Here is a 25,302-nt window from a genome sequence, read left to right as displayed (position 1 = left end):
TAGAGAAAGCAGGGCCCTCATTTCTTTCCTGTTAGGGTGGTGAGGCACTGGAATGGTTGCCCAGGAAGGTTGTGAATGCTCCATCCCTAGCAGCGCTCAAGGCCAGGTTGGATGAGGCTTTGGGTGACATGGTTTAGTGTGAGGTGTCCCTGCCCATGGCAGGGGGGTTGGAACTGGATGATCTTAAGGTCCTTTCCAACCCTAACTATTCTGTGATTTTATGATTTCACCCTCTCACTTCACTGAATGCTACTGTTTTCAGTGGAGATTACAGAACTCTACAGGTTGTTTCTTAAAAAAGAAAACTAAAAGCTGCAAAGGATCTGAAAAGCTTTTAATCTGGTTGGCAGGGGATTAACATGGGAAATTTACAGCTCTCCACGGTGAACTGCAAACTGCACAGAGCCCTCGGGTGTCCTTCACCCCTCCTGGAGTGTTTGCTCAGATGAGGCTGAATCCAAAGACAGCAGGCTGAAATTGCCTTCTCTGAAATCTTCTTGTGTATCAGAGGGAAGAATAAGTAGTTGTCTAGACTGTGGTGATAGCTGCACCTCCTGAGAAGCCCTCAGCGTAGCTAAGGACATGCATAATGCACCTGGACTAAACACATCATATACGTTTGGGGATATTTCCAGCTCCAAAAGCTGCAGATTATTTTCTGGTTTGTAAATGAATGGAAGCACTCAGTTCCCCAATGACACTGCCCTGCAAAGGCACCTCAGCTCCAGAAATGCACCAGTGACATTCAAAATGTTATCGGTGGTACAAAACAGTATCACACAGAACGTGGCCAAAGACAGGGAACACAAACAGAGCAACCCGTATTCTCATCAGATATGAGAACTGATACTCACACAAGTGCTGTGACTTCTTGTTGCCCTAAAATGCAATTCCATTTCCATCCCATTTTCAGGTCTTTTTGAATTGATCTGCTCAACACAGAGAAAATGACAGGGGTTAGTTCCACAAACTAATAACTAAAAGTGAACAGTTCTACCAAGTATCAAAGGATTGGGCCAAATGCATTTCATTTTAAAGATCATTAATAGTAATAACAATAATGATAATAAGAGATGCACCAAATTTGAAACTCACAAGTCTTCCTCAGTAGCAAAATCTAGAAATCAACAAGGAATTGTTTCTATTTAGATTTTTGTTGCATAAGGCTTCCCATTTTAGCTTCTTCATAGTATAAAAATAGCACCAGGGTTAAAACTAAAATCTAAATCAGTTCTATTATATTTGGATTAACAACAGTTCTAATTTCAGGGCGCCTTTTTCCTGAACTTCATTTTTCTATATTTCCTTTTGAGAGTTGTCCAAGAGCATAGCCTTGAATTCAAAACTTTTACTGTTTTCTTGTACGTCCAGTTCAAATCCCAGGATTAAATTATTTCCTGGAATTTAAGCGTCTCTACAATGAATGAAGTACAGATTAAAGAAAAAAAAAGCAGATTATTTAACAGGTATGTTTCTTTTGAAAAGAAACAAATATAAAATGCAAATCTGAAATAAGAACTTACACTGAGGCATAAATTTAATATAAGCTATTTTATATTTTATATAAATTATTTACATACATTTCAAATCGCACATCATTGCTGCTGATGTTATGAAGAAAGTCAAGCAAGTGACTGAAGGAAGTTATTCTCCAAGAAGCTGGACAGTTAAATGAGCTCTACTTTGGGTAGCAATTGTTCCTTCTGTAGGAACGCAGAGGAAAGAAAATGCAGTGTATTTGTGTTTCAGTATATCTGTGTTCAATGAGTGGGTCATTCAATGGTGAGAAACCAGCTAGAGTTGAAAAAGCAAGAAAGTTAGTTTTCTTCTTCCAACTTTTACATACAAATGAGGTGTGAGAGGCTAAGTGCGATTAGCCAATGCCAAAACTTTAGCAGACACATTGACAAGAAACAAGTGCTTCAAGTCTCAACTTTGAGAAAAACTTCCCTTCGTTCAAAACTACATTCATTTTAACTGTGCGCCTGTGTAAACTCACTGCTTTCCTTCCGGATGTATCCCAAGTATTTAAAGACAGCTTTTAATGAACAATTTTAAGCTGCTGCTTTTGTGACTTTTAAATTACAATTCAGGTTTATTCAAAAGCCGTTTCACACCAATGAAATCGGCAATCCCGTGAATAACGTATGTTTGTTAGCGCTTCTAGAACAATAAAAAACCTGATCATCTGTATGAATGCCTACTGAGTTACAGAACGGTTTAAACACTTACCTGTAAGGTCTTCTGTCTGAGAGCGGACTTTATAGAGCAAAAGAAAAATAACACATAGAAATCAAAGTTTACTACGAGCAAATGCTAACCAGCCTAAAATCCACTCTTTAATGTCAACGACTGCTCATACAGATCATGGCTTTTAGCTACAACTTAAATAAATCGGTTCTCCCCAGATATTTCATTTGCTTCGCGGCTATTGAGGAGATTGCTAGAAGAGTTACAGCACTCCACAAGTGGTAAAGCTGCCTTCTGTGGCGTAAGATAACTGGAATTTTACAACTGACGTGCTCCTCTCCAACTAAAGAGAGTACGATGCAGAAAATGTCATTTTCCTTGGTAGCCACAAGAGGGGAGCCTTTTCCTTCTGTAACTTAGGGGAAGTCTGTTCATAAACTCGACGCGTGTAAGATGGAAAGTCAGCTCCTTTGATTCAGCAGAAAGCTTGGAATAATTTTCAAAGTCAATAAATACATACAGTCAATTAACAAGAAACCAGCCAACTTATACCGGCACTAATTATTTATATATGCATGTTGAAGACCCATTGTTCTAGGGCTTTTACATGAAAAGTTAATTTATATAGAACTCTGCAGTGCTTTTCCTCCCTTGTGTGAGAGCGTGTGTAAAAGCCATGCTGTTACTCAGCACACTGTGGTCACTGGAGGAATCCATGGGCTTCTGCTGAAAGGCCAAATAATCAGAAGTTAAATGTTCAGTGACAAAAGGATGGGCTTGCTGTAGACTGAGAGCTCAATGTCATGCCTGCTGTTAAACAATAGATTTTATTGTGAGTGTTCTTGTCTTATATGGACAGTTTAAGTATTTGGTGAGTGCAACTCACACTTACAGAAATGAGCGGGTGTTTGTCTCCTGTTGAATGTTAACAACTCAGGGCTGGATCCACACCCACCAGGGTCAGCTAAATCTTTCCTTTGATTGCAGAGAGCTTGGACCAGCCCTCAAGGCTGCGGTGGGACTCAGACTTCAAACCCTAGCATCGACAGAGGAGGCACCATGGCTTTTGCTGGCAGCATAAGCCAGCAAATGCTGTGCCCAGCCTGATCCCCGTGAAGGTGCTGGGGTGGCTCTTTGGAGAGAGGGCGGGTTGCAAGGGAAGACTGATGTCCAGTCTTCTGGCACAGGCTCAAACCCAAGACTCAGGGTTCAGGTTGAAGGGAGCCTTACCAGGCTGGGAAGTAAACCCACGAGTGTTATTCTGCTATCACTTGCAAACTCATCCTTTTTTATAACAAAAAAATATTCCCCTTGTTGTAGGAAGCCTCAGGTAATTCCTGCCTAACTTCACCTATCAGTCAGAGCAGGGTGTCTGTGCAGGCCTTTCCAGCTTCAGGGCCAATACTCTCATCTCGAGGAAGGTAAATGAAGATTAAATGGTAGCTACCAGCTACCCAGGAGAATGTGAAACTAAGGCCTGCCTGAGAGATAGAAGATGCTTCAAGGTGCGAATATGAAACATTAAAGGAGGAAGAAAAGTGTGAGCTATATTGTTTTTCTAATTCAATAAATAGACTGGAACTCACACACATCTTCATTTTATGGATAGAATGAGGCCCAGCTTGACATTCATATTCCTGGAATCATACCTTTATCTCTGCACAAGCTCAGTCTCTCAGGACGAAGAGCAGCAAGGTACTGATCCTGAGCTGGGTACTAATCGCACTGCAAACACATTTCTTTCCAGCTACAAAAGAGCAGTCTGTTTCCCTTGAAAACTGAAACCCTTAAATCAAATCAAGCAGTATTGACCAGGCTCCCATGGCGGGAGGCAGCAGTAGAGCTGACGGGTACCACCCTGCTGCTCCGCTGAGAAATGCTGCCAGCCCCTTGGGAAGCACCCGAACCTCTGCACCATCACCAGGAGCTGGGTCAAGGGCAGGACAATCTGTCTTCCTCTGTGCACCCATCTGTCCTCCGTGGAGCCAGGCTGAAGCTAACACGGCAGTGAGACAGACCATTATCCTCCCAAAGGGTCCAGGGACAATCTGAGCTTCAGGCATGAATTTGCTGCCTCTGGTTGCATCGAGGCTGAATTTGGCCTCTAGTGTTTTTGCTCCAGCTATGCCCCTGCATGTCCCTGTAATGGGATTATCTGATGACTGTTCAGAAGCCCTAGCGTGAGTATCTGGATATTATATCCTATTATTCTACTTACTATTCAACCTTTTTATTTTAAGGACAGCTTTTCTCTCTCCTCCCACTCCCACCTCCCTCATGAAACTGTGGAGTCATAGAGCAGTTATGTTACTATAACATTTGATAAGCTCAATAAAAAAAGCAGAGAACATGTAGTACCAGAAGGGATACAATGGGATTTTCAACTATTGCTCTGCCTTTGTACAAGAGTAGTATCTTTAGAGCACCAAGCACTGATTTAGCACTACCAGACATCTCCACGATAGCCTGAATCAAGCTATGACAGGTTTCAGATGACACTACCTCCACCATAACTATGTAATCCAAAGCCCATTACCTTTTGATATACACTGCTGGTTGCTAGAAAAAACAGGGTAAGGCACGGCTGGCTGTCAGTGGTAAAATATCTGAGACCTCTAGTTTTCAATGGCTAAAATTTCAAGCGCATAAATTATCTGAAGTAGTTCAAGCAGTCTTTAGAAAGTCAGCTCCTATCAAAAGCTGATTTAGCAGCTGTTTTGACAGCTTTCCAACCTCTTATTGGGAACCCCGTTGTCTTCTTACCACAACATCATTTTTACATGGCAAACGGGCGTGGGACATTGCTCTGGCTGTGCACTGCACATGTACAAACCTTCGTGCGGTTTAGACTGTAAGCCTGTGGATGAAGAAACAAGCCTTGATTGCTAGGTTGTCAGAGTTCATGGATTAAAGCTTACCCAAAGGAAGGATTACTTTTTGTTACCAATGTACTTCGTTTTCAGAGAAGAAACTGCATATAACAAAAACCCTTCACTTGAAACAGGTCCATAAAAGAGAAAAATAATTGATACTATGGTGGGTTTTTTATCACCAGAAAGGAATGAGGTTTTAAAGCAGTTTTGTTCTTCTTTACAGCTGCTATCAATTCTGACCTTCCCATATAACTCATCAGCAGTCTCTGATTCAGACTCTTATTTCTTCTTCTTTAAATAAAGGGAAAGAAGTAATGAATTTTCACAAAGACATCTCATGCCTCACAGTTTCTCAGAAGTCTGAATTAAAGTAGAACTACAAAAAACCAGCAAGCTTCAAATAGTTTGAAAGAAGTTCTTATCCTCACCATGGATCAGCCTTTATCTTCATGGTATTTCTTGCTCCATGCCCATACCAGTTCTCCAGTCATTTAGGTAGAAAGGAGCTGATATAAAACAAAATAAACCAAACCACAGAGTGAAGGAATTTGACCAGTTAAAATGTTTGGGACTTCTATAAACAAGTATCATAAAGTAGGAATGAAATCAATTAAACCAAAAAAAGTTCACACACTTTTCACCCACGTGGAGTCCACCTCATCAAGAGAAATACCTTTGCTGGGAATGACCAAATCTCCTCTGGTCTCTGGTTTTATAAATGACATTTCTCTTTAGCATGGTACCCACTATTTGCTATAAACAAGTGAAGAAACTTGACCTACACATGAGATAACTGAGGAATGATCCAGCTCCTGACAAACTGAAACGTAAAGAACTGTTCTGAACAAAGATGTGCTGGTCCCACTGGCGTGTTCCTGAAAACCAGGTCCCCTTTCAGAGGCATGAGAGAACTTTATTTAGAAGTGTAACTTTATTTAACTTCAGTTATGGAAACCTTGGCCCTAAGACTTCACTCACCTGGCAGTGCTGCAGTTGACGATGACATTTCAGTTGCCCTCATGCAGCAGCTCTCTGCGCCCATGGCAATGCTTCTGAGCATCTCCCTTAATGAGTTACTTGGGTGAAAACAAGTTCAAGCTGTTGCCTAGTGAGAGAAGGTTAATCTGATGTTAGATATAAATCCTTCTGCATAATTAGTGACTGTCTCTTGATGATATAAATAGTATTATTAATTACACTGATATTAATATTGCCACTAACATTATAAGTTTTCATTATGGATACAAATTGAGTTTGCTGCAGGATCACAAAGCCATTAACAGAAGGAATGTGCAAATCAACCTTATCTGATTCCCTAAGCAGGACACAGGCATAGACCCAGAAATATACACTACAGTGCTCTTGTTAATTTTCAGTCCATCACCACTTTCCTTCCCTAGACAAAGGCTCTGGGCACACCAATATTGAGACGTTATTGAGATGTTATGCCTTACCATCACTGTAAGAAGCTGCGGCTTGTATGTGTTTTGCCTGTTGAAATCAAGTGAGGGAAGGGTGCACTCAACACAAACTAGGAGAACTTAGGAAACACAAGCATGCCAAATACCCAGTTGCTATTTACATGTTATTGCATTGAGATTCTATTTGATTTGCCCTCAAGACACTTACTGGTCTTATTTATTTGAGCAGACAAGCCAGCAGCTGTTGTGGCAGAATGTCCCAAATTCATCTCCTTCCCTTTATCCATTTCTGTATGTTTAAATTCCCCTAATAAGTTGGGTAGATGCTGCTCAGCTGCATGCCTGTCTTTCTTACCCAAGCAAAGCAATCTCAGAGATTCAGTGTGCATAAACACCCCAAAGCAGAGCTTCTCTCCATCCTTTTTGGTCACCTCAAGAAACAAAATATCCCATTAAGATTACTGGTTTGTCACATTTACTGTCAGGTCAGAAATTCATGTTCCTCACAGTATTTCACTCTGTTCACCAGATTCTGCCTGCAGCTCAAACTGGAACCAGGCACAAAGTAAATTCTTTGGCACTTGCAGAAATTGGTGGAGTAGGAGAAGCTTCCCACCCTCCGAGAGAAACAAAGGAAATCTAATTAATATCCATGTCTGCAGGGAGGCTGGGCTTCTGTTTCTTTGGATTTAGTCATTAATCTGTTTTCATTACTTTCATTAATATTGCCAGCCATGATTCTGCTACTTTATACTTTACCAAGTTAATTAATGCTGAAGATTAAAATGCAGCTGCCTAAAACATCTTACTAGGATTCAAGGTGGGAAAAAATATATTCTAGAAATAAAGTTTTATGAAAGAACCACGTTCTGAAAGAACTGGTGGAGCAACATTCTTAGATGTTAGAAGCAAGCTGAGCTTCAAACAGCACTGTGATCTCCAGAATTTCTCATCTGTGAGACAGATTAGGGAAAACAAAGAAAAAACCAGATCTCCTTTTCTGCTTAAAAACTGTTTAAATAATATCCATACTTGGAGAGCGTTTTATCTGGGAACATAAAATCACAAAGGACCCCAGACCAGTATGTAATCAATGGATTGCTTTGCCTTCTGCCTAGGAATAACAGGCCCCAAGCGAAATCCCTGGGGCCCTGCATGGCTGAGCGGGCTGGAGACTGCAGATGGAGCTTCCAGCCTCAGGTTGCTGCTGGCTCACAGCCCGTCTGGGATTAATCAGAGGCTATCACCATCCCTCCGCCGTTCCGTGACTCAGGGGCTGGTGCAAGCGCAGGCATTTGAATTCGTGCAGCTCATAAAATAAAACTGCTTCTCATTACCATTTGCAAGCATGCATTTTGTCACAGGCTGTTAGGAAGTTGTAGATGCAATGAACATTAAGGCAACAAATACTTGGAGGCTTTCGAAACCTCATAAAAACAAGGGTTTAAGTCATACTTAATATCAAAACCTCAACCTTCAGAGATCAGAAATTGTGATGTAGGTGCTTAATAAGTATGAACCCATATACTGCACTTAAAAACCATGGAAGAACCAAATGAGAATTTGTGAGGCCATTCTACTGGAAGAATCTCCCACACACTTGTACTGTTAATGAAACATTACAATCATGAGTTGCTCAACAGGGTGGGGGGAAAAGAAGAATAAAACCAAAGATGCTGCCAGGAGTGCTAAATGCATACATTGGCATATTTGTACTTATTTCCATTCATTTTATATTTCTGAATTAATCTGCACAGGGGGGTGTCAGGCTGTGTGAGCACTGGAAGAAGGGAGCAGGGGGCATTGTGCCACCAAACTCATGCATCCTGACACGGAAACTGCTGCTTGGAAAGAACATTAGCATCACCTTTTGCACCCCCTAGGACAGCACTGCACAGCCTGCAGCCTGAAACACTCGGACTAATTGGAAAACCATCATCCATAGAAATTAGCTGATGCTTTTTCTTGCTGTCTTTTCAAGAGTTCATATGAAGGCAAACATTCTTCTGATCTCACTTGAGCTCACTAAGAGAGCAGGGATGCAGCAAAGATGTGCACAGCATGCTGCAGGTGCCCCCATCCTGCATACACAATGCACAGCAGCAATACAGGGCACTGACAGCAGTAATGGTATTTTCTATAATAACAGCCTGGTGCAATCTGGTAGGAAAAATGGAAAAAAAAAATAGAGTAGAAAAACAAAATAAGTGATTGACAAAACTGTCAGAAACACCTGAATTTGATCAGTTACCTACTCAGGTGAAATTAATACTGTAAAAATGATCCTTTGCTTACAGTACACTAATTCCATGCTGTGAATCCCATTCAGAGGCTCACAAGCCATGCTCTTGAAGTTTAAAGATAAATATCATGTCTCCTGTTAAGACAGAATTTAGTCCAATCACATTAATGCTTTTGTAGAAGTAATTGCATAGTCTGTCTCTAATTGTACATCAAAAGGAGGAACAGTTTTTACTAATAACACACATGAGTGAGTACAGATGTATGTGTAAGGGCATTTTGAACTGTAAAACACTGGAACTGGATGACAATGCAGAGTCACAGCCTCAGCTCAGGAATTAAAAACAAACAAAACCTATGAACAAAGAAAGATCAGATTTATGATCTTTGCAGCTTTAATTTAATACCTTATGTTCTGAAATGACAATGTTCTCATCTGCAATCAAACGAGATGTCTGTGGCACAGCCAGGCACTAGATGTCCAACCAGACTTTTTTCCTTTTTCTAACTGTTTTCTTCTAAACACAAGAGAAGAGTCTTTGAGATCTCTTGAGTCATGTACCCATCCTCAGGCACACACCACGGGATGGGAATCTGGCACCCACACATTCTGTCACTTCTAGGGCAGCAGCTTCCCTGGATGTGATCCAGAGTACATGATGCCCTGGCCAGGCTGAATGCAGTTCTTCTTCAGCCCTCCCAAGAACTACACCAAAAAAAAACCCCAAGACAGTTTGTATTCCAAACAGAAGACAGCAGGCAGTCTTTGACTTCAGAACGTCAAACAGCCTTGTGTTTGCTAGGATTTTACCTCAAGCTAATCAGTTAATTGGAGCTAAGTACTCTGAGACAGCACACATCCCTCTTCTCCTAATGAAGAGGCCACTGCCGCCAGGCTCCACACACAGTCCACTCACAGCTCCCTGCCCCTCCGACGTGCTCAGAATGTAAAGCTAAGGAAATCAAGAGGACTGCGATTGAACCCAGAGGGTTTTCAAACCCACTCAAGCACCGCAAAGCCTTTGGATGCGCACAGCTAGAGAATTGCAAAACTTTATTACTGAACCAAATCTTGCAGGTTTTATCCTGTCTGGTGTCTCTTGCCTATGAGCTGGAATTTGGCAAGAGTGTGCAGCAAGTTGCCAAGATTTGCTTCATTACAGCAGAACCTTGCAGAGCAGTCATCCTCATGGAAAAGGACTTTGGGTCCAAGTGGCTGCTAGTAATAACTCATGGCAAGTGATCACTCTGGCATGTAATTATTAACAGTAAAAAATAGTGCCATCTCACTGCCCATCTATTTGCACGGTTTAAACAACCCGCACAATAGCTGTGATTATTAACAGCATTGCCAAGGAAGAGTTAAAAACTCACATCTAGGTGAAATAATTTGCCCAGCCAGTTGTCAACAGCAGAGCTAAAGGCAAAGCCACAAACTGGCATTACTAGGCTGTGTCCTCCTTTTCAGGTTGTACTTCTAACCATGACTGTCCCTCTGTGAGGACAGCAGCTGCTCGCTGCTGTCTCCCAGGGGTGTTTTTCCTCCTCCCTCTCCTTTTTGATCCTTTCCAAAGTAATCTGTGTGCTGATGGGGGCAGCCAGGTGAGCCCAGACCTGCACATCGGATGAACAGCTCAACAGGATGATGCTTCCCAGGAGCCTTTTTCCCAGGGCTTGGTGGGGAGCGATGGGGACAGGACTGGCAGCAAGAGGCAGTGACAAGCACCGGTGGCTGTCACCTCTTCCACTGGCGAGACAGGATCCAAAAGATGTGTCTATCTGCCACGGGAGCCTCTGTTCTGAGACCTTCAATATCACATTTTATAAATATTTCAAGCAGTGAGACTGTTAGCATACAGTGCACCTAAAGGCATCCAGAAGCTGTCAAGAGGTTTCCTTCCCCTCACTGCCTCCCCTCTCAGACTTGACTGTGATCTATGTCTTGCAGGAGGTTTTCAGCTGTTTTGATTAAATACTTACACTATCTATCCCTGCACCAGAACCAAGTCCTCGGTTGATATTTTGACAGTCAATTTTGCCTCCTTTTTCGATAAAATTTACTACTTTTTAATTGATACACTTCACATCATATTTTCAGTTTTCTTTCCCACTGTTCTTTTAACAGCATTATTGATTCAAATGGATGCAATAAATCCTATTCAAAGGAATATGGTTCCTGTTTAAGATCAAATCAGAATGTCAAGCCAAGTTAACTGTTGTCTTAAAAGTTGTAGTTAGATCACAGGATAAAAATCTTTCTATTGGGTCAGATTCTGATTACAGATTCAATGAGATTTGCATGGTATGAGACAGGACAAACCTGACCTTTAACATTAAAAGTTAAGCAATAAATCTTAGCAATTAGTATTTAAATAGCAGTAGCAATATGCACACTATTAGTTACTCTGAAATCTTCAGGTACCCTCAAACCTTTAACACAGGAGAGTTTTCCTATTAAAAATACTACTGAATCCTGATGATGTGGATAAAACCATAAACAAAATACTAAAAATATCTTTCTGTGGAGAACAGGGATGTTATTTATTCCAAGCCACCCTGTGTCCAAAACTCAGAAAGCTGATGTCCACGTGTTTTAGAGTTCCAAAATTTCCATATATATTTGAGTTTTATATACAGGCTACATTAGATTGCCAATATTGAGCCCTATGATGATAGGGATACAAGATAAACCTGTTATAGCAAAAAGGCCAAAAGAGAGTCTATCCTGCCTCTATAACTCATTTAGAACAAGTAATATCCACTGCAATGATGCAGCAAGCATTGCTGGCAGGGAGAGAGAATAATCTGAGGAAGATAAATCATTTTTAAAGCATCCTGCTTTGTTGGGAAGCAAACCCAGAGCTCAGAAACTGATGTCCTGGCAACTCTGGGCAGCAAATGCAACCTGTAAAAATAGGGTTGCAGCTGACCCCACTCACAAATGTGCTGCAGTGTTTGATTAACAAATGCCAGGACAGCTCCTTGTTTTCCCTCTGACAGTTCCCAGAGCGAGAATATCTACAGAGGCAAAGTCAGGGTTCAGAATATATTGACTTCAGGTTGCGTCAGGGAAGGCTTAGACTGGATATGAGGAAACATTTCTTTACCAAAAGGGTTGTGTAACCTGGTCCAGTGGTTATACCAGGCTGGACCTGGAACCAGGCTGCCTGGGGAAGTGGGGCACCATTCCTGGAGGTATTTAAAAGACATGTAAGTGCGGCACTGAGAAACATGGTTTAGTGGTGCTGGGTTAAGGGTTGGACCTGAGTATCTTAAAGGTCTTTTCCTAACCTAAATGATTCGATGATTCTACAATTCTCACTGGAGAAACTCCCTAAATCTGAAAAAAACCTGCTAGGCTCTGGCAAATACTTGAAGTAGCACTTCCTGCACTGAATACCTCTGCAAGCATGAAATAGCAAATCTACATCTCTCATCCCACATCAGGCTTGCACTGCATTAATTCATTGATATTACTCTGAGAATTAGGACTCTTGATCTCCTGTGCAGTTTAAACACTAACCTACATACCAAGTTTTACCTGGATTCACCCCAAACAAGGAAAACAATACGTTGGGGTTTGTTTGGGGGCTTTCAAACATGTTTAACAACATCCTTTTATACTGCCTGATTTTATACATCTATCTATGCAACCATGAGGTCTTATTACATTCATAAAGATTAATGACAGTAAAGATAAGCCAAACATATTTTCACTTCTCGTCTCACTGTGCCTAGATCCATCCAAGTTAGGCATGTGCTTAAAATGTTAAACACAGGGATCCATGGGAGACAACAAACCCACTTGCATGTGTAATGACAGGCATACAGTAAACGCTTTGATGAAATAGGACTGTTTGATAGGCGTTTTTTAGCAATAAAGAAGTTAAAGCTTGCCATTCTCCCTCTTTAGACTGCCATAACTCATCCTGTGGCTTAATTTTGATTCTGTTTCCCTGTGTCCTTGTCAGGAGCTCCTGTTGTGCAGCCTCAGAAAACAGGATAAGCAAAGTAACAGGCAGCAGCACACAGCAATACATGCTGTAGGGAGGAAGCCGGTATTGATCATTAATGCATCAGCAAGACACAAAGGGCCAACAATTTGTGGTTCAGTGAAAGTGTTCATTCCTTTCACTTTTATTCCCTGTGAGCATCCTCCTTTCCCTTCCTCCACTTCCTCCCGCTACCCACTGTTAAAGCTTTCAGAGCCATAAATTCAGTGGAATGTGTTTGAACCCATCATTTATACAGGGTGATAAATTGGAGCATCATCATTCACAGATGCAAAAGTTCACCCACCAAAACGTAAAATGGGATTTGATATTTGATATTGCTGTGCAGAACTTTACCTAACTTCTACTTTATGTTGCACATTACTTCAAGTTACTTCAAGATGTTGGATCAGGTAGAATTTCATGGGTCAACGAGTGGCTGTTTTCAGAGAGCCTAAGACGGTTCATTTCTTTACTGCAACGTATGAATGTGTAGCATAGATAGGGATGCTCAACTCCAAAAACTAGATAAGAGTTGAAAATCAGAACCACACAGCTGTATTTCTGTGACAAGCCAAAGTCTTTTCTTTCAAATGTGGGGGTTTAATTATTTTGTTCTTTGCTACAAAGCAACAAGCACACCCTTTCTGCAACCTGAGGCTGGGTAACTGCCAAATACCAAATCAGGTTTTGATACAAAGCTAGATGGATGCTAAAGATTTCTAAGGGCCAGAAAAAACAGTGCAAGTTGAACCCTATAAAACCTGTCAGTGTCTCTTTTTAGCTTCCGTCTCAAGATAAAACATATAGTTTACTACCAAAGCTCAGGTTTTACCCTATTTGGAAAGACAAGTGATATAGTAGTAGGAGAACAAGATTTTCTCTTCACTCTCAGGCAGCAGCACCCCCAAGCCAAGCACAGCCACAGCCCAGGTTCACTGCTGACAGGAGTGTTACACAAAACAGAGCAAACACTGCTTGAGTTACAAGAAACAGGCTGAGCAGGAAGTCAGAGAGATGTTAAAAAAACTGGCTTCGACTTGGGAGCTGAATAAACTTGACACAGAAGTGGTGGCTGAAGAGTAAGAGAGAGAAGCCAAGTGTTGGTGCTTTTACACTCGTGTTTTGAAGAAGCTTCTTTAAAAATAGCTTTTAAATGCTCTATGATTATCTGAAACTTTGAGAAAAAGATCTGGAGGAAAATCACTCAGAATTGCAACCAAAACTCTCAGGCCTGGACTTGCACTGTGTGGTCCAAACACCTGGACTTGCGCTATGTGGGTCAAATGCCAAGACAGATCTGAGATATTATTGTAAAAACAACGGTTTCCAACTTTCCTTGTGGTTTTGTGGGGTCATCGGAAGCTATCTGGGAAGGCAGACTTGTGAGACCATGTCCTACTCCATGCTCCTGCAGACAGAGAGACACCCCTCAGCTCTGCCATGGAGAGGACTGCGGAGCTGTTTGTCTGCCACTCGCTTATAAAACAACCAGTATTTTTAGATATCTCACTCACAAAAAACGCTGCTCCTCAACTTGTGAGAAACCAAAAGATCCCAGCGGCTGGAAGCTACCCAGAAGGAAAGGAGGAATTAGCTTTCCTAATTCAAAGAAAAAAGGTTTTTAAAATTGCATTCCAGTAGAGACTGAAAGGCACTGAAAAACCAGATCACTTTAAGCCACTGACTTTAAGGTTATGCCTGCAGGGAGTACAACAAACTCACTTTGGGTTGAAAATGCCAATTTTTATATATATATATGTGTATATATATATATGAAGTAGACAGGAGGTAAAGGGTGTTTTACGGAAGTATTTTCTTATGCACTGACAATTTAATTCCCTGACATGCAGATATAGAAAGGGATGGGAAAGGTTTAGGTGAGGGAGGTCTTGATTATTTCCCAGTGCTGGTTCCATGTCCACCCCAGGGTAGCTGAATTACAAAAATCTCACATTTGTTATAAATTTCAACCTCCTGTTTTTTCTGTCGCTCTCTGCAGCACATAGAAGCATTTTAATGTGTGCAATCCTTAAATGTCAGTATAATGGAAAGCAGATGAGTCTTTTATGACAGCAATTTTTCACTTGCTTTTCTTGTTAAAACTATGCAGTGGGAATAAAAAAAGATCTAGATGGTGAAAAGTGTGGTTTAAATCAGACACCACACTAATTCTCCTTGCTTGAGCCATGCGAGGCACACAGGTACTAAGGCATCAGCCTCCTTTCAGAGTGCTCTGATGCAAACAAAACTTGGGAAGTTGAATGAGAATTCCTCATTAGCATCACCCAACCTTTTTGCTAGTCAAGCTTTGTTAGGAACTTAATAATGGGAAGCTGTTATATGCTATAGCACTCCGTGGGCATTGCATGGGACACTTCAGATGAGTGACAGTGCACGACCAGACAGTAACACATTGCGGGGCATAACAATGTGAAGGAAAAGCAATTTTTATCCCGTTCCTCCTCCTCCCTCGCCTTCCAGAATTTTGTTCATGGCACTTGCACAGCCTGCTGAAGGAGCCAAAGATTTAATGAGCATTTGAAAGTTAAATAATTTGTAGATGTGACTGTTCTGAAGACTCTCTTTGCCGAGAGCCAAAAAAAGATACGTCTCTGTACGCAGATGAAGCTGAAGTGCTCACAATTATCCGAACATCTCTCCAGAAAGTACAGGAAATGCCAATTGAGCCAGATACACACCACATTCAGGAAGGTCCCTGTGTAAGGATATGTTCCTGTTACATTTGCAAATGGATAAAGATATCTGAAATGATGACCAGAGTATAAAATAGCATTTAAAAGGTGGATTAAAGTTATTGCAAGTCAACAACAAAATAAATTAGATGATCCCTTTTACATGTACAATCAATATCTAAGATGGTAAGTTAATGAACTTCCTTGGAAAATAAATCAAAATAACTTCATTGTAGGGTACTGTAATTCCTTAGTTTGTGTTAAGTTCTGTTATTTAATGTTTTTCATTGAGAAAAAAAAAGCTGTAATCCACCAGTGGGAAATTTAAATAGGTCCCTTCTTAAGGACATGCAAAACTTGTTTTGTGTGAAAAAGTAAAAATAAAAATCCCTCACACTAAACCCCCACTTTCTTATGTGCATGCAGCAGCAATGTCAGTATTCCTACAGTTCTGCTTCAGACTTTGTAGTATGTAAAAGCTTATCTCCAACAGTCAAATGGATTCTGGGCATCCAATGTGAAGTCTACCAGCATCTGAATATCCATACATCATCTACCTACTGCATAAGTAGATGAAACATGTATTTTCTTCCCACCCTTTTGAAAACTTCATTTCAAACATTAAGGTACTTCATTACACTGTTATTCGAATGTATCATAGCACAACCTTAAGGTATTTCTCATGTCAGGATGGAGGCAGCATAGAGCTCTAACTTTAAAACAAACTTATATGTAATAAAATTAAAAGCAAAAAAAAACCCCCCCACGACCTAAAAAAAACAACCTCCCCCCAAAAACAACCCTCCAGAAACATATACAGCCTGGTACTGTCAGCTTGGCTCTAATCACAGAAAACCACAAAGTATCTTTCTCATTAAGCCAGCTGCTGACTTGTAAGCATCATCTGAGATGCTTTGCTTCTGGCTGGGCTAAGGATCCACTTTTTCAGTTGATGTGAGAACAACTGCCTGTGGCAAGTGCCTAAGGTGAAAAAGAGTTTCAGCTGTACCTTTCTCATATCCAAAGACCTCTTACACTCAGTGCAAGAGATGAGATGCAGAAGGCAGGCAGAACTGTCACTATTTTAGGATCTAAACTTACATCCCTTTTTCGAAAGTTCACAGAACATGTCTTGCATAGTTATGCTCGTTATCAGTAAAAATGGGAACTGGATCCTAAATCATCACCAGTAGCCTTTTAAAATTCAACTCTGAGACTACCAAGATTTCACTACATGGAAGAGCAGCTGTTCCCAAGACTTGATACCTTTTCAGTAATATAAGGTGAAATGACACAAAAATCAGAAAATAATAAAATGTTAGAGTAGTTCGGGTTGGAAAGGACTTTAAGATCATCCAGTTCCAACCCCCTTGCCATGGGCAGGGACACCTCACACTAAACCCTGGCACCCAAGGCTCTGTCCAACCTGGCCTTGAACACCGCCAGGGATGGAGCATTCACAGCTTCCTTGGGCAACCCATTCCAGGGCCTCACCACCCTCACAGTAAAGAACTTCTTCCTTAGAGCCAATCTAAACTTTCCCTGTTTAAGTTTTAACCCGTTACCCCTTGTCCTATCGCTACAGCCCCTAATGAAGAGTCCCTCTCCAGCATCCTTATAAGCCCCCTTTGTCCTTAGTTTTTCTACTTGCCTAGAAAGATATTTGTTGTGAAGTTACCAACTTTGAGAAGAACCAGACAGCTGCTTTGTCCATGCAGTGCTCAAGGGAAAACATGCTTAAACACCTCTACCTCACAATATTCGCATCCTGCCATGCAGGGGCAAGAAGTGTTGAGGCCAGCCTGAAATCCATAGCAAGGTTATGCTGATACAGGACTCAGTAATCCAGATCCTCAGCCAAGGAAACACAGTCACAGTGGACATAGCTTTCAAGGTGAAGCTACTTGTTTGCCCATGACCTCATTAACCACCCAGTGTGGGACCCTGAATAGATGCTGTGGTCTTCCAGCTGTCAGATATGCCTTGAGCGCACATCCTGTGGCTCTACACCACATAAAAGCTTTGCTCTTAGATTCATAGGCTCAGCAAGGTGATGGGGACGTTGCACAATTCTCAGCCAGGCAGACTCTTGTAACATCCACTGGTGTAGATGGATTATCTTCTTCACAGTGGACTAACTAAATACAGGCCTGCCTGTCTGCTGTTCCTACACAAAGGTCTTTAAAAACTCTTGCTGAGGTGGCTGAAGCAACTAGGCATTTCCCAAAGGGGGTGCTGCAAACCCTACACTAGTTTCCTCTAAAGCCTGCAACTTTGCTTGCTGTTAATCAGCTACTAAATAAAACTCACACCTTCCTATGGTGCTGTTTACTCAGAAGAGCCAAGGAAACCACATTAGGAGGTGGTTTAACCCTTCAGGTAATTATCTAAAGCAGCTGTAATTAAAAATCTTCCTGTAACTGAACAAACTGGCATCAATACTTCATGCTCGGAGGCAGAACAGGACTGCCCTGTTGCTTGACAATTTGAAGATGGCTGACAAACAAGTGGCAGAAAGTTGAAGAGATGATCTGCCCAACATAGAAGTTCTTTTAATTTACCATGCCTTGTTAATGAAAAAGGCTTTTACAGTGCTGAGCCACCTAAAGTAACTAACAGTTCAAATCAACTCTGTATAAAGGCAGAACAAATTGTATCATTTGCAATGCAAATGTGATTTCAAGCTTCATTAGCATCTTCTTTAAGGTCTAGTGCCTCAGCAGTAGGATAGAATGATGCTCCTCAGCCTCCTAGACATGCGCCAAATGCCCTGTCACTCCTTAGTTCCTTTCATCACGGAATGCAACAGAGGAAAGCTACATTCATCAAAAGCCAACAGTGGTAACACAACTTGCTTTGCTCCAATTTGGAACTAAACCCAAAAGGCTAGATTCCATTTTAGTGGAGTAAATTCCCAAAGAACCCAAATATTGCCATTAATTCTGCCTTTGCTTAAATAGCTTCCTCAGCAGTGGATGTGAATGAAATTGAGTATTAAGTTCCTCAAAACCAACCCAGACCTCTGTGAGCTTTCTTTTACTCTCAGAATTGCAAATGAAATCAGATTCTGACAAAAAAAAAAAACTTTATAAAACTGGAAACATATGATAAGAGCACCAGGGTTTGACTGCTCCCACCCTGCTCTGCTTTTCTCCCCTGCATCTCTTGTGCTTACAGCATGAAGGCCAAATTCTGCTCCATCACACAGGAATGCAGCAGTGAACAGTGGAGTTGTGACCCTGGGACCTGAGCAGGGATGGGAACAGCAAAATTACACGGCAAGGAAAAGCAATGTGCACGCATCAGGATTCATAAGTACAGGCACAGCACTGTGTTGATCCAGACCTCCCAGCATATGTGGATGACTCCATGGTAAACTATTTGGTGGCTATATAATATGCAATCTGTTTCATACCGAGTTCATTTAATGGAAGATACAGGATCGAAGTAATGATATTTTTGAAACATAATATTAGAGATACTTAAAGGTTACTTACAGAGGAAACCTTATTGGTTAAGTTGGGTTGTGAATTCAAGCTGCTATGATTACACTAGAATAGCCTTCCATGAGGGTACGAGGGTACCGGATCAGTAAAGCGCCACATAATAAACTTAAACAAGTCCTCAGAAATATCCTTATTTGCATAACTGGAGAAGACTTCCCGTGCACACAAGCCTCCAAGGATGGTTGAAGGGTATGGAAATAGCAGTGTTTTGACACCGCAGTCCACTAGAGGTCCTGCTCAACTCAAAATGATCTAACCTCCCTCTATGAAACATGATAAAATGCAAATGAAAATATGTCCAAGTTGTGCACACAGACTGGCTACATAGATGCATGTGCTAAATTTAGGAAATGCAAATATGCATCTGATTCATACCCCCAGTGACTGCCAGTGCAGGAATAAATCACTGACTCAGGCCAGGGTAGCCAGACCACTGACTGCTGACCATTCTGTGTACATAATCGCACCAGCTGCATGCACAGTTGAATAAACACCTGTAATCAAGTCAGGCTCTGTATTATTAAAAAGAAAGCTGAATGCCTGGTGCCACATTCGGTCTTAAATCAAAATCTTATCTGGGGTTCATGGAACAGTTTCCCAAGGTTTAGCACAGGGCTGGTGAGAGCCCATCTGGCATTCAGGAGTCTAGCATGAAAGTAGGTGCAACCAGTACGTCTATTGGGAGCCAGACAATGGTAGGGAGAGACGTGAAAAATCAAACTCTGTTGGCAATTCAAAAGCAGCTGGGTGTGAGCAAAAAGATAGCTGTGCAGCTGGTGGCATCAGCTAAGGCAGAAGGTACCTTCAGTGAGGCTGATGCACACAGAGTGTTGGTTGCACAAAAAAATCTGAATGGGGAAACAAAACACGGATTATATGTACAGACAAATGTGCCTTAGATGATGTGTTGAACTTGGATCATTAGATCAGCAGGGCTGGAGTTCAGCCACTTTGGGAGCTGATGTGCCCCCTTTCAACCATTCACTTTTTGGGAAAGTGACCCATAGAATAGTTAGGTTTTCTTTTTCCATGGGGAGCTGTGGAAAACTGAGCAGGCAAATGGAGTGAGTGGCAGAGGACTGGAATGCAAGGATGCTGTGAATGCATGGCAGTCACTCATTGCTTTTTCACAGCCCACTTTAAATCTTGCTCTGCCAGAGGTAGAGCAGAAGAGCCTTACTCAGCTCCTGGTTTGCTCTTTGAGTCATAACTTTTTATTTTATTGACAAAAGCAAGTTTTCCACCTTCTCAGCTCTGAAGAACCAGCACAGGGAGCAGATTCCCCTGCATGCATCACGAAGACACAGCACAGCTCTCACAGCCAGTAGCTTTTTCTGAGGAATGGCAGATGCAGACAAATAAAGACCAGCTGGCAGAAAAATCAAGTCCTGATGTCTCATCTGAGGCTCGAGTTTTACCTTTGCATTTGAGAGGTCTCCTTTAAAGCAACACAAGAGGCTTTCCAAAGCTGCACACATTCCATTGCTCTGAAAACTTCTATAATTGTATCTTGTGAACAGACATGAGTCATGAGCAAGATTCTGAAAGACAAAAAGGCTTTAAAATTAATCTAAGTAATCATCACATTACCATCAGTGCTGCTTAAGTCCTTCCTATAACTTACTTTGTCATTTTACAGATAAAGATAAGCACATGAACAGTGTCCAACTGGCCAAGCTACCACAGGCTATAGGTGGGGATATGGGAGGAGAAAAGCAAAATGATACTGAGGGTTAGCTGAAAGGGATCCAGCAACCTGGTGAAGGGACAGATAGAGAAAGCACTCGAAATAACTGAATAATATTTTCTTTCCCCCCAGAAAATATTTGTTTAACTTTGAAACCTGAGCATCCAAACAACAAGGCTGCATCTGCGTGTTCAGCTGATGTTCTTCCTCACCATTTTCATGTCTTTTATTTGGATATTCAAGTAAGCGATGTCCAGAGCCACTGAGAGTCCGCAAAGCTGCAGTTACATATCCAGCTGCAGCCCAGGACATGGTTTTATGCAGGGCTTTGGTATGGCCTCACTCTTTTGCAGGAGCCTCTATATCAGAAACATCCACTGCCTTTCCATTTCTTGGTAATGGCCCATCTTATCCTCCTTACAGTTGAGACAACTTTGCATCCTGAGCAGAGGAACATCATACAGCAGAGTCAAAACAAAGGAAATATTTGGAACCAAGACAGAAGCCAGAAATTTGTCAGTTTTGGAGCTTTGTCTGCAATAACCCAGGAAGAAGGTCACAGAGGGAAGGACCTGATCAAGCTGAGATGGTCTGAGCAAAGCCCAGTGTCCCTAGGAAGGTGATGAGGAAAGGATGGGGGAATTGTTAATACCATAACTACAGCCTTCAGAACTAGAGGTGAGGGGTACAAGGCCTGCAGTAAATATGGGAGAAATGTGAGATTCAGTAGGTACTGCTGCACCACACAAAGTCCTTGCAGTGTTTTTCTGATAGAAAACAAGGTCTCTCATGTATCACTTCTAACTTCCATCAAGTATCAATGCAAGTGCACTACATCGCTCCTTAAAGTCCCATGGAAGCAGGTCACAATCTTCTTGTCAGATCATAGCTAAGAGGCACTATACATATATTTATTTCCATCTATTTATATAGCTTCCATCACCATAGTAACTTATCCTTCTGTTAATGCTACACGATATCTTCCTTTATTCAGGAGAAGTGAAATACAGTTTCCCATTATGAGCACACAAGGTTACTGCACCATTTTCACAGGTGACTTCAAGACCACATCATGGCTTGCCAAATTCTGCTGATTACTTTGGCCTGGGGTAGAAGAAGGAAAAAGAAGCTCTTCTCCAACAGGGCATCAGAAACAACACTGCACTGGAGCGCAGAAAAGAGCAGTATTTATTCTTGCGTTCCGTTCCATCTCATGCCAAATCAAGCGCTCTAAATATTGGATTTTTTTTTTCTCCTAATGCTTAAACTACAAAAAATAAAGGCAAGAGAGAATCTGAGTCCAAAGGGAGGCTGCAGGCACTGGTTACTGCATCTAATCACTGAAAGCTGTAGGGCTCTGAATATATTTCTGATTATGTTTCAGTTCTTCATTATTAAAAATGGGCTGCAGTTGATTCATAGTTTTGCTGCAATCAGCTGAAACCCAATTACCATCACAGCAGAAACCACTTCTGATGCGGACTTTCAGACTTCCAGGAAGAAATACCACTGTATTTCTAATGCACTAATTTTCCCCAGTGGCAAATACAGCTCATTTGTTTACACAGTTTGGAACTGTCTATAAAACTTTGTACAAACTAAAAATTACATGGACTTTTAGAGAGGGTCTGGACCACTCAATGGAGCTGGATTTTTCCTTTCCAGTGAACTTTAATTTGACATGGACCATGGCACTATGTTACAGCATCAGCAAAACAAATCTTTCCACCACGGGAGGGAGCTTGCCTCTGGCCTCCTGCAGGCGAAGAGCCCACACGGCACTAACATGCCCTACCTTCGTCCTGCAGAGCCACATCCTGCTCTCCCCGGTTGTCTTCTATCTTTAAAGTCAAATCTTTTCTCAATAGCCCACCAATTTTCTTTAGAACCACCACGGGGTAGCAGCAGGTTAAGGAATAATGTTTATCTTTTCGCCAGACATTCAGCATAAGCAGTGTGAGCAACAATGGCTTGTCACTCTGCCCATCTCTTTTTCCTTCCCTCCCTTCAACCTGTCACTTTTCTCTGGGATTGCTCACACAAAGAACTAGGAAATTACTTCCATTTTCCCTGAATATTAGACAGTTCCTCTGTAGATTCACTTTTAGTGCATTCTTCCTACAGAACAACAGCCCAAAGGGTGTTGGCAGGCATGGATGGCAAGGCAGCTGAGGAGTGTCACAAGAATCAACAAATCATTAAGCCACTACTGTGTTCTACCTCTTATTATAGGTAGCTTGCATTGCTAATGTGTTTAATTATGGCAAAATATAGCCCACGTTCAGAAAGAAGATAGATTTGTGCATCAAAGTTCAGGCTGCAGTATAGAGAAGCACAGAGAAGAGGAAATGACAGAAGAGGGTTATTAGGAAATCGCCAGCAGGAGAGAAATAAAGCATGCTGTGTCTTTGTGCTTCTGTCCTTCTTCAGAGGTTGTCAGTGAAGTCACATCTCTATTGGCAACATCACAATCGTCTCCACAGCAACAAATGTGATGCTGCAGAACACTGAAATATCTATTTTTAAAAAGGTAGGAGGAAAAAACAAATATGGAGCATGTAGGGGTTGAGCAGCCACACGTCTAATGACTATAACGGAGGTGCATGGAAATACTCACTGAAAGAGAAGCAGAGCAAAATCAGCTACTGAAAACGTCTCCAAACGTAACATCTCCTGGACCCCACATTACACTTCACGGGCAAAGATAGCAAAGAAGTCACAGAGGCAGCAAGATTCTCCCACAGCCGGTATCACTGCCTTTGCTCCAAGGTGCTCCCAGTCCCACAGAGCCAAGCTAGGCAAGTGCCAGCAGACGTGCTCACAACCATGAATGAAATATCTGTGCCTGTGACTTGCATAGTAAGAGGGACCAGCAAAAGCGTAAGCTTGTGTTTTACACCGTGTTAAGGAGCAGTAACTTTTCAGAGGAGGACCACTCACCCTTAAAAGGGCCTAAGAAGGATTTGCAGCCATAAAACATAACAGGAATTAAAGTGAAAGCAACTTTACTTTCCAAGTCTGATCTAGATGCAGCCAAAATGTTATGAGAAGAATTGCCTTTAGGTTCCTTTAGCTGTTGCTGAAAACACTAGGAAAGTTCTGTTATAATTTGTATCATCCAAGGTTGACACAACCTCTTCAGGTTAGCTGTTCTTGGGAACAGCTTTGTGACATTTTGGACTCTATTGAAAACTTCCCTTAAAACGCAAGCGTGTGTGAATCTGAAATCTCACTGACTGGCTCTGTCCCAAACCTTTCTGCTCAGGTCAGGCCTCCTGAGTGGCTGAGAATACCTTCTCCTTAGCAGTCAGAGAGTGGGATGCTAGAGAGAAAAACCCTTTAATCATCCTTGAGAAAACAGCCTTGGTTTAAAACGTAAGCTGCAAGAGGGCTGGCTGCAGTACTGAATTCTGTAATGAACTTAATTCTTTCATTTCTGAGACAACTCTCTTTAAAAGCCATTTTGTCATGAGGCCCAGTAGGGCTGCCTACAAAAGGGAGAGGTGGATGCGTTCTGTTCTCCTTTACCCTCCCCTCAGCCATTCCTGGACTCTAAATAATGATCTTTCTCATGCACGAAGAAAGCAAGCAGGACACTGGCTATCAGCAAGTGCATTGCTGGGTGGGACAGGTCCTTCCCCACCGCATCGGACAGCATTTACTTACAAAAAGCACCCAGAAAAAAAAAAGAGTGTGGGATAAGAATAGATTTGGGCAAATGAGTAGCAGTGACCTGCAATGCCTCCGAATGCCTCATATCACATTCTAGACAACATTGCTATTCCCTATGTTTGAAAATTTTAATCAAATTTATGCAAAACATAATTCTAAAGAGATGGAAAACTCTTAAACTTTGTATAGCAAATATAGTACTGTAAATATTTGTAATTGGCTCTGCGAATTATGTTTTATACTGCTTTGGCTGTGCACTGTGTACGTATTGAAATCAGTAGTTTATCACCGAAGCTGGCTGATAGTTTCCACTGCATGCACACTAACAAGAACTGGGATATGAGAGTACAATAAATACTGTGGAATAAATGGGAACACTTCTCACTGCAGAAGTAATATATCTTTCTTCAAAATGTGTCTCTCTCCTCTCCGGCTTGACGACACAATTTGATTGTCTTCAGCCAATCTGGAAAAAACCCAAGCCTCAGAAAATGCCAATTTCTCAAAAAAACAGAGTAATGTATCAATTTTTAAAAAGGTTTCATCTGGAAATGTTTCAGACCCTGAAGGACTTCCAGAAAGTCTAGGGAGTGGGAAATGTTTGCCCTGCTGGCCAGCGATGTCTGGAACACAGATCTAGACTCCTTTTCTCACTGGATCAACCCAAATGAGTGCCCACGCTCCGAGAAGCCTGCTCTTGCAAAGCAGGTAGATCTCCATCAGAGTTGTGAAAAGCTTCCAGCCTCACCCTCCAGCACAGCTCACACTTTTTTTTTTCATGCCACAGTGAAAATATTTTTTTCAGGACAGGAAATCAGTTTCCTTCCCAACTCCATTTTTAACCAGCAAGCCAGAACAAACCCACCTACTAAAGCTTCCTCCGTGCTTTCAGAGGTTTCTCTTTCTCTGCACCTTGCAACAACTACAATTCAGATATGCATAAAAAAAATGAGAAATAACAAGGTGATGGCACACGGCTGTTCTGATTTCTACAGCAGTAGAGCCAGCTGCCTGCAAGAAGAAT

The 25,302-nt window shown here is 41.7% G+C and overlaps 1 long non-coding RNA gene across 1 annotated transcript in view; it reads right to left on the bottom strand.

Annotated features, from left to right (window-relative positions):
- Positions 1 to 4,127: 4,127 nt before the first annotated feature.
- Positions 4,128 to 25,302, bottom strand: part of LOC134161266 (uncharacterized) — a 79,516-nt gene continuing 58,341 nt past the window's right edge. Inside the window, exons 2-5 of the long non-coding RNA XR_009963915.1 lie at positions 20,895 to 21,047; positions 6,693 to 7,101; positions 6,042 to 6,168; positions 4,128 to 5,569 (exon numbers count right to left, since the gene is read on the bottom strand). This is a non-coding gene — a long non-coding RNA (uncharacterized LOC134161266). The remainder of the gene's footprint in view (positions 5,570 to 6,041; positions 6,169 to 6,692; positions 7,102 to 20,894; positions 21,048 to 25,302) is intronic.

This window comes from Pezoporus occidentalis, unplaced genomic scaffold (assembly GCF_034315485.1).
Source record: "Pezoporus occidentalis ecotype Australia unplaced genomic scaffold, CSIRO_AGI_Poc_V1 ctg171, whole genome shotgun sequence".
In the NCBI taxonomy this organism is placed as follows: Eukaryota; Metazoa; Chordata; class Aves; order Psittaciformes; family Psittacidae; genus Pezoporus; species Pezoporus occidentalis.
This window is presented reverse-complemented; position numbering and strand designations above follow the sequence as displayed.